General features: G+C 36.7%; 1 pseudogene; it reads right to left on the reverse strand.

Moving 5' to 3' along the window:
* Window positions 1-4,182: 4,182 nt before the first annotated feature.
* On the reverse strand, window positions 4,183-7,141 carry LOC120206022 (annotated as a pseudogene).
* Window positions 7,142-15,368: the final 8,227 nt, after the last annotated feature.

Below are 15,368 nucleotides of genomic sequence, written 5' to 3' on the forward strand. Positions count from 1 at the left end.
ACTAAAAATTAAACCGAACCGAAATAAACGGGTTTTAGAATTTAAACCGAAACCGAATGTTTAAAAAACCGAATTATGTGAAACCGATTTTTTTGGTTCGATTCGGTTTATCGGGTTTTCAATGAAAAATTCACTTGAAACTATAAATTTTTTAAAAAAATTGTCTATTCGGTTCAATATGGAACAAATGGGTTCCATATGAAAAACCCGAACCAAATCAATAGAATTGAGACTTTAAACCAACCCGAAAACCGAACCGAACCGTTTTACTCGGTTCGTGTCGGTTTTTCGGTTTCCTCGATTTTGTTGCTCAACCCTAGTCCCTGGTTCTTAAACTCTTAACTTTTAGAAACACCAACGATTCTTTTAGCCACTAAAATAAGTTTATTCATGCTCACTTTTAAATTTCTTAAATTAACTCCTCTATTTATCGAAATCAAAATGCATATAAGATATATATATATATATATATATATATATATATCACAATGTACATTGATAATATAGTAGTAACATGATCTAATATTAAGTAATTAATCAATTATTTTTCCACTTTTATTTTTTGGGTTGATGTAACTTAAAAATTAAATAAATAATAATTTATCAATTTCTTATTACATTTTATGTATATAATTGAAATAAAATGTAATGAAAAGGCAACTTGTTTGAAAATAGTAGACTTTCCAAAATTGACCAAATGTTGCTTGCTCGCCATGGTCGACCCCATACTAATTCCAGCTTAATAAGGACACCCATTTTTCTTATTTACATGTGATTTTATGGTAAACGATAAATTTTTAAAATTTTAATGAAGAATAAACTAATAAAATTTTAAAGGGGCGAATATAGATTATTAATAGAGAATAGAAAATATATAAAATATATGATAATTTAAAATTCGTAGACCCTAAACAATAAGAGCACGGGAGAAGACAAGAGTGATGCTCTGATTTAATAAGTAAAATTGGTGCAACTGTATGCATACATCATTGTAATTAAAAAGTCATTAATATTTATTAAATTTGAGGACAAATTGTCAGATTAAGAAAATGAATTTATTCATGGAAGTAGGAGTAAGAATAAGGTCAGATGATGTATGCAACACTTGCAACTGTATCTATAATGTGAATCTGTGAAGAGAACAAGTGGATTTTGTCAAAACATGGTTGAATATATATCCTTCTCAAACCATTTCTCAGGTAGAAGAAAAGGGGTTTTCAGATGATCAACAACTTGGAAGGAATGTAGGCTCAAGGATCTTCATCTTGAATGGTAATTTGATTCTTTGAGGAAGATTGAAAAGAAAAGAAAAAACATGGTTTCCTTGGTTTGAGAGATCCATTTCTTAGTTTGTTTAACTTTTATTTTTCTATCTTCTACTGAAAATCTGTTAAAACTGTTCTTCTTTTCTGTGTCTGAGGAATGATCTCTTTTCCCTTTAAACTTTAGCACTAGGGTTATAGATAATTAATCTATAGGAGTATTTAAAAGTATTCTGGAATAATAAGAAATGGTGTTCTTGAATGAATGAAAGATGATGTTTTACTATGTTATGAGCTGCAATTCCCAGTTCTTCACAAGTAAATCTTTTCTGACATAAAGCTTTGTTTAATCATCTCTTCCCCTTCTGTTCTAATCAACAGACAACAGCAGTGCAGTTCGGATTCTTTTTATTTACTTGGTACCACTTTTGCAGAAACTGAATTTTAAGCAATAGTGATGATTTTTACCTAATAAATCATACATAATACTTATATATGTATGTATGTATGTATGTATGTATGTATGTATGTATGTATGTATGATATATGAATTCAAGAAACCAACCAATGCAATAAGTTTGTGCAGTTAAACCTGTCACCTAAACAATGTCCTCCTCACCCATTAATTGTTGCATTTACTGAATCACAAGTTCATCTAAAATATTTAAAACCCTACAAGTGATGGGGTTTCATTTGTTGATTCATTTCATATATAATTCAAGGGTCCAAGTTTATTTTTAAACGAATGTTGCATTAAATAAACAGATTTGAAGGCAATATTTGCATCAGCAGGAGGCAACGTTGAAGATGCATGATGAAGAGCAACAAGCTGAGAACTTGTCTGCAATGTCGTTTGGACATAAGTGTTCCTCCTTCGACTTGAATGAAGATTGTTGTCATGATGAAATATCAAGTACTGAAGAGGGTGATGAGATTGACAACAGAAATGATGGAAGAAGAGAGAGGCAATACATTAGGTCGAAATCGCCTAGGCTGCGGTGGACTCATGATATGCATCTCTCTTTCGTGTGAGCCGTCGAAAGGCTAAGTGGTCAAGAGAGTTAGTTCTTCGACTATCGCACCGACCGGGATTTCATTTTGACGGAAGTTGTTTCGAATCAGTCGACCATTTCCTTTGCTTTTAGTAACTGTGTTTATAATTTATTGCAGGAGCAACTCCAAAGTTGGTTCTTCAATTGATGAATGTGAGGGGACTTGGCATTGCACATGTAAAAAGAACCCATTTTGATCTTCAATATTTACCTCTCCTTGCAGTAATTTTCAAGTTTTATAATCCATTATTTTACATTTTTATATCGATATTCTTGTTTCAGATGTATAGAAGTAAGAAGCTTGATGGCTGGACAAGGTGAAGTTCAGCATTATCACAAGCAAATGACTTCTGTTGCAATCCAAACCAAATCCATGGAAAAATTGGACCAATTAAAGCACTTGCAGGCAGATTTCTCAAGACAAGAGGTGGCATCCTTTTGAAAGAATATGTTTACTCCACAAGGCCATATGAAGGAAACCTTGGAAACAAGCACCATTCCGTGAGCAAATTCAGTAGCTGTAGAACAGAGTTGATAATCGCCTGCTGACTTTGATTATACATATAATTAACTGAAACTAATGTCTTTATTTGTTTTACTGGAAACGCAGTTGAACCGGGATAAACCGCTCAAGGACAGGGAATGGTTGCCTGATTTGCAGTTAAGTCTAAGCCGAAGAATCGGATTATTTGATGATGGCAAGAGTAGCTATTATAAAGACACGCAGGAAATAAGCACTCAGATTTCGCTTTCTTAGTTTGTTGCAGACGAGGCCGATCGAGGTCGAGTACTTAACTAAGGATCAAACAACGTAAAAACAAACCCACAGGAAGAAGTGGAAGTGAGATCTTTCTAAGTACTCGTCTAGAGCCTATAGGAAATAGGTAGGTGTGTGAGTTGTGATTTACAATTTCTTGATATTTTCGCCATTTGCAATAAAACTAGAGATTTAGCTTGAAGATTGGTAGTCAAATTCATGCATGTGTCACTGTTCGCAACTGAGTGCTGATGGTACCGCCTTTTGGTGTGACCATGGTGGCAGCTGTACGTGTGAAAGCTCGGGATGTTTCGTCCCAAAACTCATATCACACAGTGACGGAGACACATGCATTATGTTAGTATATTTGAACAATTACAATCCAAGTTTACTTGTACAACAAAGAAGCGTTTTATATCCAATATATTTTCACAAACACCTGTTGGATTCCTGTGTAGAGAAGCACCACAACCAATTACAAAAGTGGAAAAAATATTTGTAATCATTACAAGATTTGAATCGGACTTGATGTAAAAGCAGCCGCTGCCTGCAGTTATGGTTGATGTAGAGAAAAAGAAATGAACAGCTTACAAGCTTGTACAATAACGAAAGCTAACAAATCCGATTGCCTACCGAAGGCAAGTGGAAGGAGAAAAATGGTAGGCTGCAGCAAAATCTTTAACCAGCTCTGACCATGTCGAAACTGAAACAGCCCAACCAAAGGCAGTGAGCATGAGGAATTCGATGATGCCCTCGGTGTTTTCCTTTTTAAGTTTTGGATTGCTGAGAAAATGGAGTTACTAGTTCCTGTAATGGACACAAATGTTGAAAGTTTACAAAGATGAAAGTTCTTATTAGAGAGAAGACAATCTCATTGTTTAAAAAGAATGACAAGATTACCTCGGAATAGCGAACGTGATCATGATGCAAGTAAGATGTTTTGACAATTGTTTCCCATTTGGCATCAGTAGCAGGTGTCTTAGGTTCCTGTTTTTTCGGTTTAAAACGAGTGCCGTTGTAAGACTGACGATAATTTCTCGAAGGCAGGGCACGCCAAAGCCAAGACTCGGATGGCATTTTCGGCAAAGGAGGTGGAAGAGGAGAGTAATCGAACCGGCACTAGCTTCATCAGCTGCTTTCGAATCATCATCAGTATGGCTCAGATTTCCATCAGCTCTACTTTTAAACGCTCCAAGGACTTAAATACATGATCCAGTCCTCGGTTCTGTCCGGGATCCAGTTTATCAGAGAAAGAAGATCGACTGGATTTCACCGACCCCGCGATTTCATATTCCGATATGCCTTTTCCATCCAAAACATTGAGGCCTTTTATGTCTTCAAGGGAAGATTTCACAGCAATAGATTCTTCCAACACTTTGGTATCTGAGGAATTTACACTATCTACATACGATGTTTTCTCAACTGCAGGGCTAGGCGAACCCGAGCCTTGCCCAGTGCTCTGGTACAGTACTAGTTCCTGCGAGCTGTTATTGCTTCGGGTGTACTTAACCATCATATTTGCTTTGTATTTCTCAGCTTCTTTAGGCAAGCCAAGGAACCTCCTCCGCGGAAGGGTGATGGTCTCTCTCTACGATACGGAGAAATGCGACCGCTACATGGAAGCCTCTCGGGAGGCGACCTATTCACCATCTGCTGGTCATTTGAGCTGCTAAACTGATTTGATACACATATCAGCTCTTTTCCGATCTCGGGAAGCCTAGGATGTTGAAATTCAGTATCTGGTTTGTCCTTCGAGAGCCTCGGTGATAGAAATGAACTATCTGATTTGCTCTAGGAGCCTTGGGGATTGAACTCCCCAATCTGGTTTGTCCTTCAAGAGCCTTGGTGATTGAAATGCATTTCTGATATGTTCACTAGGGGACCGGAAAATAGAACTCCCCTATCTGATTTTGCCTTCGAGAACCTTGGTGTTTGAACTGCACTATCTGGTTTGTTCCTGGCAGTTCGGCGGATTGAACTCCTCGATCTGATTTGTTCTTACGAACAGCATCCCAAGCATTCTGCAAAGATACAAAATACCAGTAAATGTTCAAGCAATGTATTAGAGTATCTAACAGTTACGGATAGATCGCCGAATGGTGATTTGAAGGAAACAGAAAAGATCTATACTAACCTTCTCAACAATTTGTGTTCGAGACTTCGAGTAAGTAGCTTTTCGTGGTTTCACAATTTCACGAGTAGAAGACATTGAAGAGTGGGTTCTAAGTTTTAGTCCTGGAACAGGATTTAAGAGGCCCAGAGAACTCTTGAAGCATAACCGAGGCAACAAGCCGCAAGCTTTTCTTGATAAATCGCCAGAATCCTGATAGTCATCATCGTATTTGTCTTCTATTTCTTCCTCATCTACATCCTGGTTATAATATGGAACGATAGCCGACTCGTATTGATTGATAGGAGATTTCCTATCCCCAACAACCACTTTCTTAACCTCTCTAGGCTGTTCTGGTGCCACAGATTGTTTCCTCGAAGCATACTTCGGTGTCTCAAGTGTCATTGCCATGGCTGGGTAAAAAGCGCTGCAACATGAAATCCTGTGTTTGTGGATCTGTAGAGAACGTTCCTGATGGTTTTGCAACTGGTCCATCCGATCCACTCAGACCACTTATACTACAATTCATGGAGAACGAATCAGTTGGGGTAAGGTATCCAGCGCATCCGAATAAACATCATCATCGTTATCAGATTCCGAGACACATTTCTCGTTCATTCCTCATTCAAACAGTCTACTCTCAATTTATCATTCACAGCATACATTTCAGTTTGGGGCCTGACCACACCCTGATTTACACACTCTTCTTCACAGGACACTTCATGACCTTCGAAATCCGACCCGGCGGAAGCCTGGGAGTACACAAAGCTTCCTTATCTGGCTCAAACTCATGCTCCACACAACCTTTTGCTTTCCCAGGGATCTGCTCCCATACGAAAGGAACCGCAACAGGTTCCGTTACCTGATCCAAACATGCATCCGAGCAATACAGGGAGAGCAAACCGTGCCGTGGAAGGAGGATTTTCAACCTTCTTCAACTTATTTCGATCTCGAATGGAAGATGTCCCAGAAAACCGCCTCACAGATAAAAGCGGAGCATCGAAATTCAATTTCTCTCCTCCATTACGTTTCACAATCAAGAAATTCAACAGCTTTGTTCCCAAATATTACTCAGAAACTCAAAACATGACAGCAATACCTGAGAATATGCTAATTAAACTGGGCATTTGAAGAACCTAGACTCACTGCAATATATCCATATATACATGTATATAAACCCTAAATCAACTAACATAAACTGAATCAAGCTACAGAATCAATGTTTTGCATCTCCAACAGCCAGGATAAGATTGTGTTTTTGGTCCACTGTAACAAAGAACTGTAAATATATAAAATAGGGGTGAAATGAAAAGAAAGACCGCATTGATTATAAGATAATCTTGTCTACTCTGCCATACTTGATTATTGGCATCCACCAAGAAGGAAAAAAGTAAATCATAGTAAAAGAGAAGACAACAAACTTGATCAAGAACCTGGTAAAAAACCTTAAAAGAATGTCATAAATATTACCAACAAGGAGAAAATAAGTTCATCTAAACTAACACCACAAAAAGAAACAAGAATCTGTATGGACAGAACCCGGTATAGCTTTCAACCTACAGAGCAACATAAACATCGTCTGAAACAAATGAAAGGAAAGAATATACCTGCGGCAGTGAGCAGTGAGTTTCGTTTGTTGATGGTTTTGGGTGTCATAAAATGGTGGCAAGGGCTCAGGGAATGAGTGAAAGTAAAAAAGCAGTACAATGAAGAGAGAGATTGGATACCACTGGAGATTTTCTCTTGTTTCTGAAGTTTTCTTTTTTCTAGAGTCTTGAGACTGTAGATTCCAGATATTCCGGTTCCAAGGCTGTGTTAACAGGGATGAACCCAGGGTGTTTCAGTTCCAAAACTCTGACATGTCTGAAATTTGTTGCTTGTTTAGATTCTTGAAGGAAGAAGGCAACTTTTTGGTCATATTGGAGGGGCGTGGTCATGAGTCACACAGTTGGGGATGGTCGAAATGTGATGCTTGTTAAGACATCGGTCCCTTTTAATACTTCTTATTGGACTATTTCAATACTAATAGAGAAACCAATATTATATTTCTTTATTTAGATATCTAAAATGGAAAATCAAATAAAGAAATCTTATCATATCATAATCACTCTTTTTTTCCTTTCAAACGTGACTGCTTTCTCCACTAGCTTCTTTTTATATAACGACATTGACTATAACCCTAAACGACGACCTTTTAGAAATTCACCCCCTTTTAACCTAATTCTACGTGATAATTTATTAATTCAATATTTATTTATTTATTTTCTAAAAATCTTTCAATAATTAAGATTTTGAATAATCTAAAGTTTGATAAAGTAGGTGGTAAGGCAGTCCAGAATCCCTTGTAAAGTTCTTGTGTTCAAATCACTCAAAGGGGGATTAAATTAATAAATAAGAATTAAACAAAGCTTAACTTTGCTTTTTGTCTCGATATATTCTCTAATTTTCCTTAATCAGCGGCTCAAGCACCGATCCCTTGCTTAGGATCTGGCGTCTGCCGATCTCGACTGTATCTGTCTATGAATACAATGACGGATTTATAAATTTTTAAAGGTAACTAACTGAAGAGGTTTCAAATTTCAAAACATATGTCTATCATAAAGTAAAGACGGATCCATCGCTGTTTATATATGTTATAAAGGTATTTAATACTATTTTTTGAATATGAGAGACAAAATTCCATGGCCCGGATCAAGTGATGAGACTTGTTTTATAGTAGAAATGTTTGCTTATAACACATGGGGGCCATGTTCAAGTTTATCTGTTTGTTTCCATGGTTTATATATGTTATAAAGGTAATTTAATACTATTTTTTTGAATTATGAGAGACAAAATTCCATGGCCCGGATCAAGTGATGAGAGCTTGTTTTATAGTAGAAATGTTTGCTTATAACACATGGGGGCCATGTTCAAGTTTATCTGTTTGTTTCCATGGCACCCAACAACTTATGGAATTCTCTTGTGAGTTCCATGTAACACATGAACCGAGTGCTGAATGGTTTTGAAATCTTGAGCACCCTTTGAAAGCGGTGTTAGAGTTATGTGATTTAATTTTTTTTATTAGACTCGAGATGATTACGAAAAAATTCACTTAAAATGAAGATATCTACGAGTTGACGAAGAGTACCAACAGTAATTTGCTTGTTAAAGTTGAGAGAGGAAAAAGAAAGAAAGATAGTGTAACCAACAATAATTTTGCAAGCAACATGAAAATCATAGCATGGCCCCCGTGGGGATTTCATTTACCCAAAGAAAAAAGCATTGCTGTGGGGGAGAAAAATTGAGAAATGGTACGCAGCCAAGGCACAAATCCCCAAGTGACACGCCGAGGAATGTAGAGCCCGTCCCTCGGCGCCGACCGCACATGGTGGGGACTGGGGATGTTTTTTTGCACTGCTCAACCGCACGTCAGCCTGGATTGAGACAAGCCCAAAGAAAGGTACATTCATCATCTAATGTAATAGATTGAAGGACTATAGGCCCTTACTTTTGAATCAATATATAAAAGATATACAAAAGCCCAAACAATAACGAAATATTATTCTTATTTTAAAAAATTGAATTTAAACCGCTACATTTGTAACAGATAGAATGTATATATATTGTCAATAAAATAAATAAAAATTTAAATTGATATTACACTGTAATTATCTCGTACTATTAAAGAAATGAACAACGATATAATGACCAAAGGTTGCACCCAATTACCATATAAGCAAAAGAGCATGTATCTTCCTCGTTATTCCTTGCCGGGACATCCTACAAGTACAACTCTACCGCCACCGTACTGGAACAGTAACTAACAAGCTTATGGTCACCGCTGGTAATGTTAACCATCATTGTATGTAGGTCATCGTCGAGTAGGTCTACTCTCTCCATGCTCGTGGCAGCAGGTGTAGACACTAAGTTTTTGCCCCATTATCATTATTATTATTATTGTTATTATTAATATTATTATTTTATTATTATTAAATAATAATTATTACAAATACATTACAAGCCCAGCACTATACCACAAAGCCCATTTACAAATCAATCCCGGAGACCCATATCCAAGAATCCCAACCCAACCTAAATCCAGTCCAAACCCGATCCGGCCCAGATGACCTGATAAGGTCTAGAACTCGTTTAGGGTTTCTATATCTCGTTTCAACCGCCAACAAGCTCACCCGTTAGATCTGGAGAGATCCAACGGCCCAAAATGAACCCAGTAGAAACCCTAAGGTTCGCCAACCCTAGGGTGATTTCGGCAGCGCCTTCAACCACTTCGCCACCTCTAACTGCTCTGTCGTTATGTTCCCCAGTCAGTTGCTGCCACGACGCCACCCTCAACCAAAGCTTCCAGAAGATGATAGGAGCACCGCACATGGCACAATCCTTCGGTGACTTACCAAAGGGTACCCTTGTAATCTTCCCGAGAAAGGCGAGCATCACCGGGGCCTATAAAAGCCTCGATCCCCTGTAAAGAAATAACGAAGAGAAGATAAGAGACGAACAGAGCAAGAAAACAACCACGAGGAGACCAACAACAAGCATTCATACGAAAGCAAACAACACAACCCATAATATCCAGCAGTAAAATAATGGGAAAAAAAAGAATGAATCTAGAAGACTTACCCACAATGGTTGGAGTGTAACATCCTCAATACCAGGTTAGTGACTAAATTGTAAAGTCTCATAATTTGGTGGTTAAAATAAAATAAATGAATAGTATAAAGATTTACATTTAAATTATTGTGTATGATGGAATTGAAAGTAATAAGGAATGGAAGGACAATAGAGTAATTGAAAGGAAAAATAATTAAAAAAATGATAAGTATATATATATATAAGGATACACGGGGGTGGAAGGGGAGAAAACACCCAAGGCTTCCAGAGTTCTCTTTTTCTTTTTTCTTCCTTGTGCGTGTGAACCAAAGCAAAGGTAAGATTTTTGATTATTGAGTTTCTTATTAAATTTAAGATTGGTTTTTGATTATTAGATGATAACTAAGCTTAAGGAAAACTTAAGTTATCTTAACATCAAAGGATGATAGAGTTAGGAGAGATTTAAGATTTGAAGTTCTTAAATGAAATCTTGGAATAGAGTTCATAACTCGAATTGAAAGTTAAATTTGACTTGTCATCAATCTAGTTAAGATATACGAAGTGTTAAAAGTGGAATTCTAACATGTTGAATTATTGATGTAATTGTTGAATTATATATGAAGGATAGGATTTGGAGGTTTAAGATTAAATAAATGAGTATAAATTGGTTTAAGGATGTGTACTAGAGTTAAGAATGAAAAAGGGGATTAAACATGAAGGGTTTAATTCAAAATGAATGAATTTTCGGGTTCAAAAAAAAGATTCTGGGCAGAGTGCATCGATGCATATTCATAGTGCATCGATTCATCAAGGTTAAATCCCATAAATTGTTTGAAGGTGTATCGATGCACAGGTAGTGCATCGATGCACTCTTTTAAAATAAAAGCATCGAATGCAATTAGTGCATCGATGCATGCATCGATGCATTCCATTAATAATAAAACATCGAATGCATTTTATGCACCGATGCACAAGTAGTGCATCGATGCATACCTTCATTAAAAGAGGAAATTGTCATTTATCTTAATCTAAAGAGTGAACCATTAGAGTATATTAGCTATAATAATGATATAGATCTATGTGTGATTATGTAGTTACTAAAAGTAAGCTTATTCTGGAAAGATCAAAGGATTAGAATCGAATCGAAGCAAAGCTAAGGTGAGTGCATACTATATGTATAGTATAATGGAATAAGACTTGTGATAAATCTAATCCCTATATTGATTTTCATAGTACAATAGTTGTGAATACGCATACATGATAACTATTGTAATACATGCATAAGGCATATATATGTTCATGTGATTGGATAAATGATGTATATATATGAATAGATTCAAATACACATGTGATATGATATGTGATATGAGAACATGACATGAAGTAAGCGACATGAGCTACATGATCACAAGAGAAATGACATGAGTACATGAACATGTTAAATATAAGAATAATGCTCATAGTATACGATATGAGAGCTATAGGTGTAATTGGCATGCCAAGAGTCGAGGGTATAATAGTCCTTTGGGACGTAGTCCTTCGGGATGTAGTGGTCCTACGGGACATATATATAACAGTCCTTCGGGACGAATACTGAACTAAGGTTCGGTACCCCATGAGGGAATTGATACGAGCTTTGGTGACAGTATTAGTGCACAACCACAATGTACTCACATACCTCTATTCTCAATAATATACATGGGCAATTGAACAAGAAGGTAAGTTTCGTACATGCATGATATGATTATATATGTTATTGTGTAATAGATACATGCATATTGAAATGTCATGAAGGAAATGGTAAGAATGCATATTCATGAAGATATTGTTGCATATTCATTTATTGCCTCACTAAGTCTATGACTTAGCGTGTAAGTGATTTACACGTAGGTACCAAGAAATAAGAAGATTCATAATAAAAGTGGTACGGACAACAACATTACTAAGAAAACAGATCAGAAGTAATTGACAAAGTAGGTATTTTGTTGTGTATAGAGTGTTGGTATGTAATAAATGGTTAATTACGAATGCTCTGATCGATTTTGTATTAAGTGGTCTATTTTATGTCAATTAAAGTATTTTGTTTTAATGAAAGTTTTAAATTTCTCTATTATTTTTCTTTAAGAATCAAAGTTTAAAAGTCAATGTGACATCTCGGACTTGTATTCGGGTCGAATATGAGTTAGGGGTATTACATTTAATGGTATCAGAGCTACAGTTTAGTCGATTCTCGATATAAACCAGATTCTAGAGTGTCTGATAATGTATACATACCAACAAAATAGTGGAAAATTCTGATCTGATAGAATAGTAAGTATGTTGTTTTGCTAATAGAACTATATGGTTGTATTTTTATAGATGTCCAGACGAGGTAGTTCTAGGAATGAAGCGGGAGATGATAGACCCGCTGAAAGCAGTAATTCACCTGCCCTGGCCAGGCAGAGTGAAGAACAGACATCCTCTGGAATGCCTGTAAATGATCAAGATATATTCTTTAGAACGATAGACACGGTATTGACGTGTTTCCAACCTCCTGTTACTTCAACTTCAAAAATGAATGTTGTGAAAGAGTTGAAGGGATTAGGAGCTCCAGAGTTTAGAGGGGAAGCCGATGAAGGTCTTGTTACTGCGAACCTTTGGCTTAATGACATGAAGGTCATACTTACGGGACTTCATTGTTCCGATGCTGAGAAGCTAGATGGAGTAATTTCCTTGTTAAGAGGAGAAGCAAGGATCTGGTGGACCAATGTTACATTGAGGATGTCTAACGCCCAAGTAACTTGGTCATTGTTTTTAGAAGAATTCAAGCATAAGTACATCAGAGATCAATTTGTTCGTCAAATGAAACAAGAGTTCATGAATCTGAAGTAATGGAATCACACTGTATATGAGTACGAGTGTGAATTCAATAAGTTGAGCCGCTTTGCTGCTGAGCTAGTTCCTACAGAGAATGATACTTATGAGTGGTTTGTAGAGGGGTTATGTCCTCGGTTGAAGGAAATGTTAATTGTCTTGAATTTATCCTCGTTTCAAGAGGTAGTCAACCGTGCCAAGGCTATGGAAACAGCTCAGAACGAGAGGTTTGAAAATTCGAGAGCTCAGACAGTCAAAAGAATGGGTGCTTCTTCGAGTTTTGCACTATCAAAAAGGGGTAGAGATGCTGGTTTTCGACCCCAAGTTAGATCAGAGTCAGTGGCCCTCCGCTAGAGGATCAAAGCAGATGAGAGGTAGAAAAACTCAGTCAGTGGGATCTGGAGCTGGGAGATCTAATCAGAGTCAAGTCAGACAATGCCCACATTTTGGAAAGAATCATTCAAGGATTGTCCAATGTTAACCAGTAAATCTACACAGCCAGAGAGATCTATTTCTACAGGCCAAAGAGGAAGAGGTAGAGGCAGAGGAAGAAGCCAATCGGAATCCTCTACTCAACAGGAGATACACTCTACTGCTCGAGTGTACAACCTCAAGACCAATGAGGATTGTGATGACCCAGATATTATAACAGGTACCTTTCTATTGTTTGACAAAAGTGTTATTGTATTGATTGATACGGGGTCTACATATTCATACATTACAAGTAAGTTAGTGAGAGAATTGAACATTCCGTTAGAAACTACTAGCAATGAGGTGATAGTGACGAATCTGTTAGGACACAGTGCTCGGGTAAATATGGTGAGTCGAGGATGTCCCATACGAATTCAAGGAATTGAATTCCCTTCTAATCTGATGGAATTACCTTTTGACGAATTTGAAGTGATACTGGGAATGGATTGGTTATATCGTTATTACGCTAATGTCGATTGTAGATTGAAAAGAGTAACGCTGAGAAGTCCAAAAAGGGTATATGTGGTGGTATTTAGTGAAGGATGAAATCCATTGGCAAATGTAATTTCAGTAATGTCAGCGAAGAAGTTATTGCTACAAGGATGTCAAGGGTTCATTACTAATGTGATGAATGTTAGAACCAAGGAGAAAGGGATTGAAGGAATTCCTATAGTCAGAGAATTTCTCGATGTATTTCCTGCAGAGTTTCCAGGTTTACCTTCGGACAGAGAGGTAGAATTTCAGATTGAGATAATACCGGGAACAGCGCCCATTGCAATGGCACCATACATGATGGCTCCAAAAGAGTTACAAGAATTAAAGATTCAATTATAGGAGTTACTAGACAAAGGGTTTATTAGACCAAGTGTATCACCTTGGGGAGCTCCAGTTCTATTTGTTAAAAAGAAAGATAGATCAATGCTTCTTTGTATCGATTACAAACATCTCAATAAAGTGACTATCAAGAATAAGTATCTACTTCCCCAAATTGATGATTTATTTGATTAATTAAAGGAAGCTTCAGTGTTCTCAAAAGTTTATCTACGTTCGGGTTATCATCAATTAAAAATTCAAGAGAAAGATATTTCAAAAACGACGTTTAGAACAAGATATGGTCACTATGAGTTTATCGTGATACCGTTTGGAATTACGAATGCACCAGCTGCTTTTATGGATCTAATGAACAGGATATTCCAACCTTATTTGGATCATTTTGATGTGGTGTTTATTGATGACATTTTAATATATTCAAAGTCATAAGAAGAACATAATTCACACTTACAGATTGTTTTATAGATTTTACAAGACAAGAAGCTTTATGCTAAATTTTCTAAATGTGAATTTTGGTTGAATGAAGTGACATTCCTTGGACATGTAATTTTTATAGAATGAGTTCGAGTGGATCCCCAAAAGATTAAAGCTATTATGGAGTGGGAAGTTCCAAAGAATGTATCAGAAGTTAGAAGTTTTTTGGGGTTAGTTGGTTATTATCGAATGTTCGTTAAAAACTTTTCGATCATAGCATTACCCCTAACTAAACTGTTGAAAAACGAAGTAAAATTTGTTTGGACTCAAGAATGTCAAGAGAGTTTTGAAAAGTTAAAGAAGATTCTTACAGAAGCTCCAGTGTTAGTTCAACCTGAGTCTGGCAAGAACTTTATAGTGTATAGTGATGCGTCTCATAGTGGTTTGGGATGCGTATTAATGCAAGAAAGCAAGGTGGTGGCCTATGCTTCGAGATAACTAAAACCGCACGAGAAGAATTATCCAACACACGACCTAGAGATGGCGGCAGTAGTGTTTGCTTTAAAGATCTGGCGTCACTACTTGTATGGTGAAAAGTGCTACTTGTATATGGATCACAAGAGCTTAAAATACTTGATGACTTAGAAAGAGTTGAATTTAAGACAAAGAAGATGGGTGGAATTTCTCAAGGATTATGATGTTGTGATTGATTTTCATCCCAAAAAGGCAAATGTGGTAGCTGATGCCTTGAGTAGAAAGACGTTTGCAGCTTTGCGAGCTCTTGATGCTAGATTATCGTTAAGAGAAGATGGTGCAATCTGTGCAGAACTGACTGTCAAGCCAGCATGGCTAGATCGAATTAAAGAATTGCAAGCTAAAGATGGAAAATGTTTAAAGAATATACAATAAATAAGGAATGGAGAGGGTACGGATTATGAGATTAAGTCTGATGAGAACTTGTATTATCGAGAAAGATTGGTAATTCCGGATGATGATGAATTAAAGAATGATTTGATAACGGAAGCTCATTG

The sequence above is a fragment of the Hibiscus syriacus genome, unplaced genomic scaffold (assembly GCF_006381635.1).
Source record: "Hibiscus syriacus cultivar Baekdansim isolate YM2019G1 unplaced genomic scaffold, ASM638163v2 tig00013285_pilon, whole genome shotgun sequence".
NCBI classification, from domain to species: Eukaryota; Viridiplantae; Streptophyta; class Magnoliopsida; order Malvales; family Malvaceae; genus Hibiscus; species Hibiscus syriacus.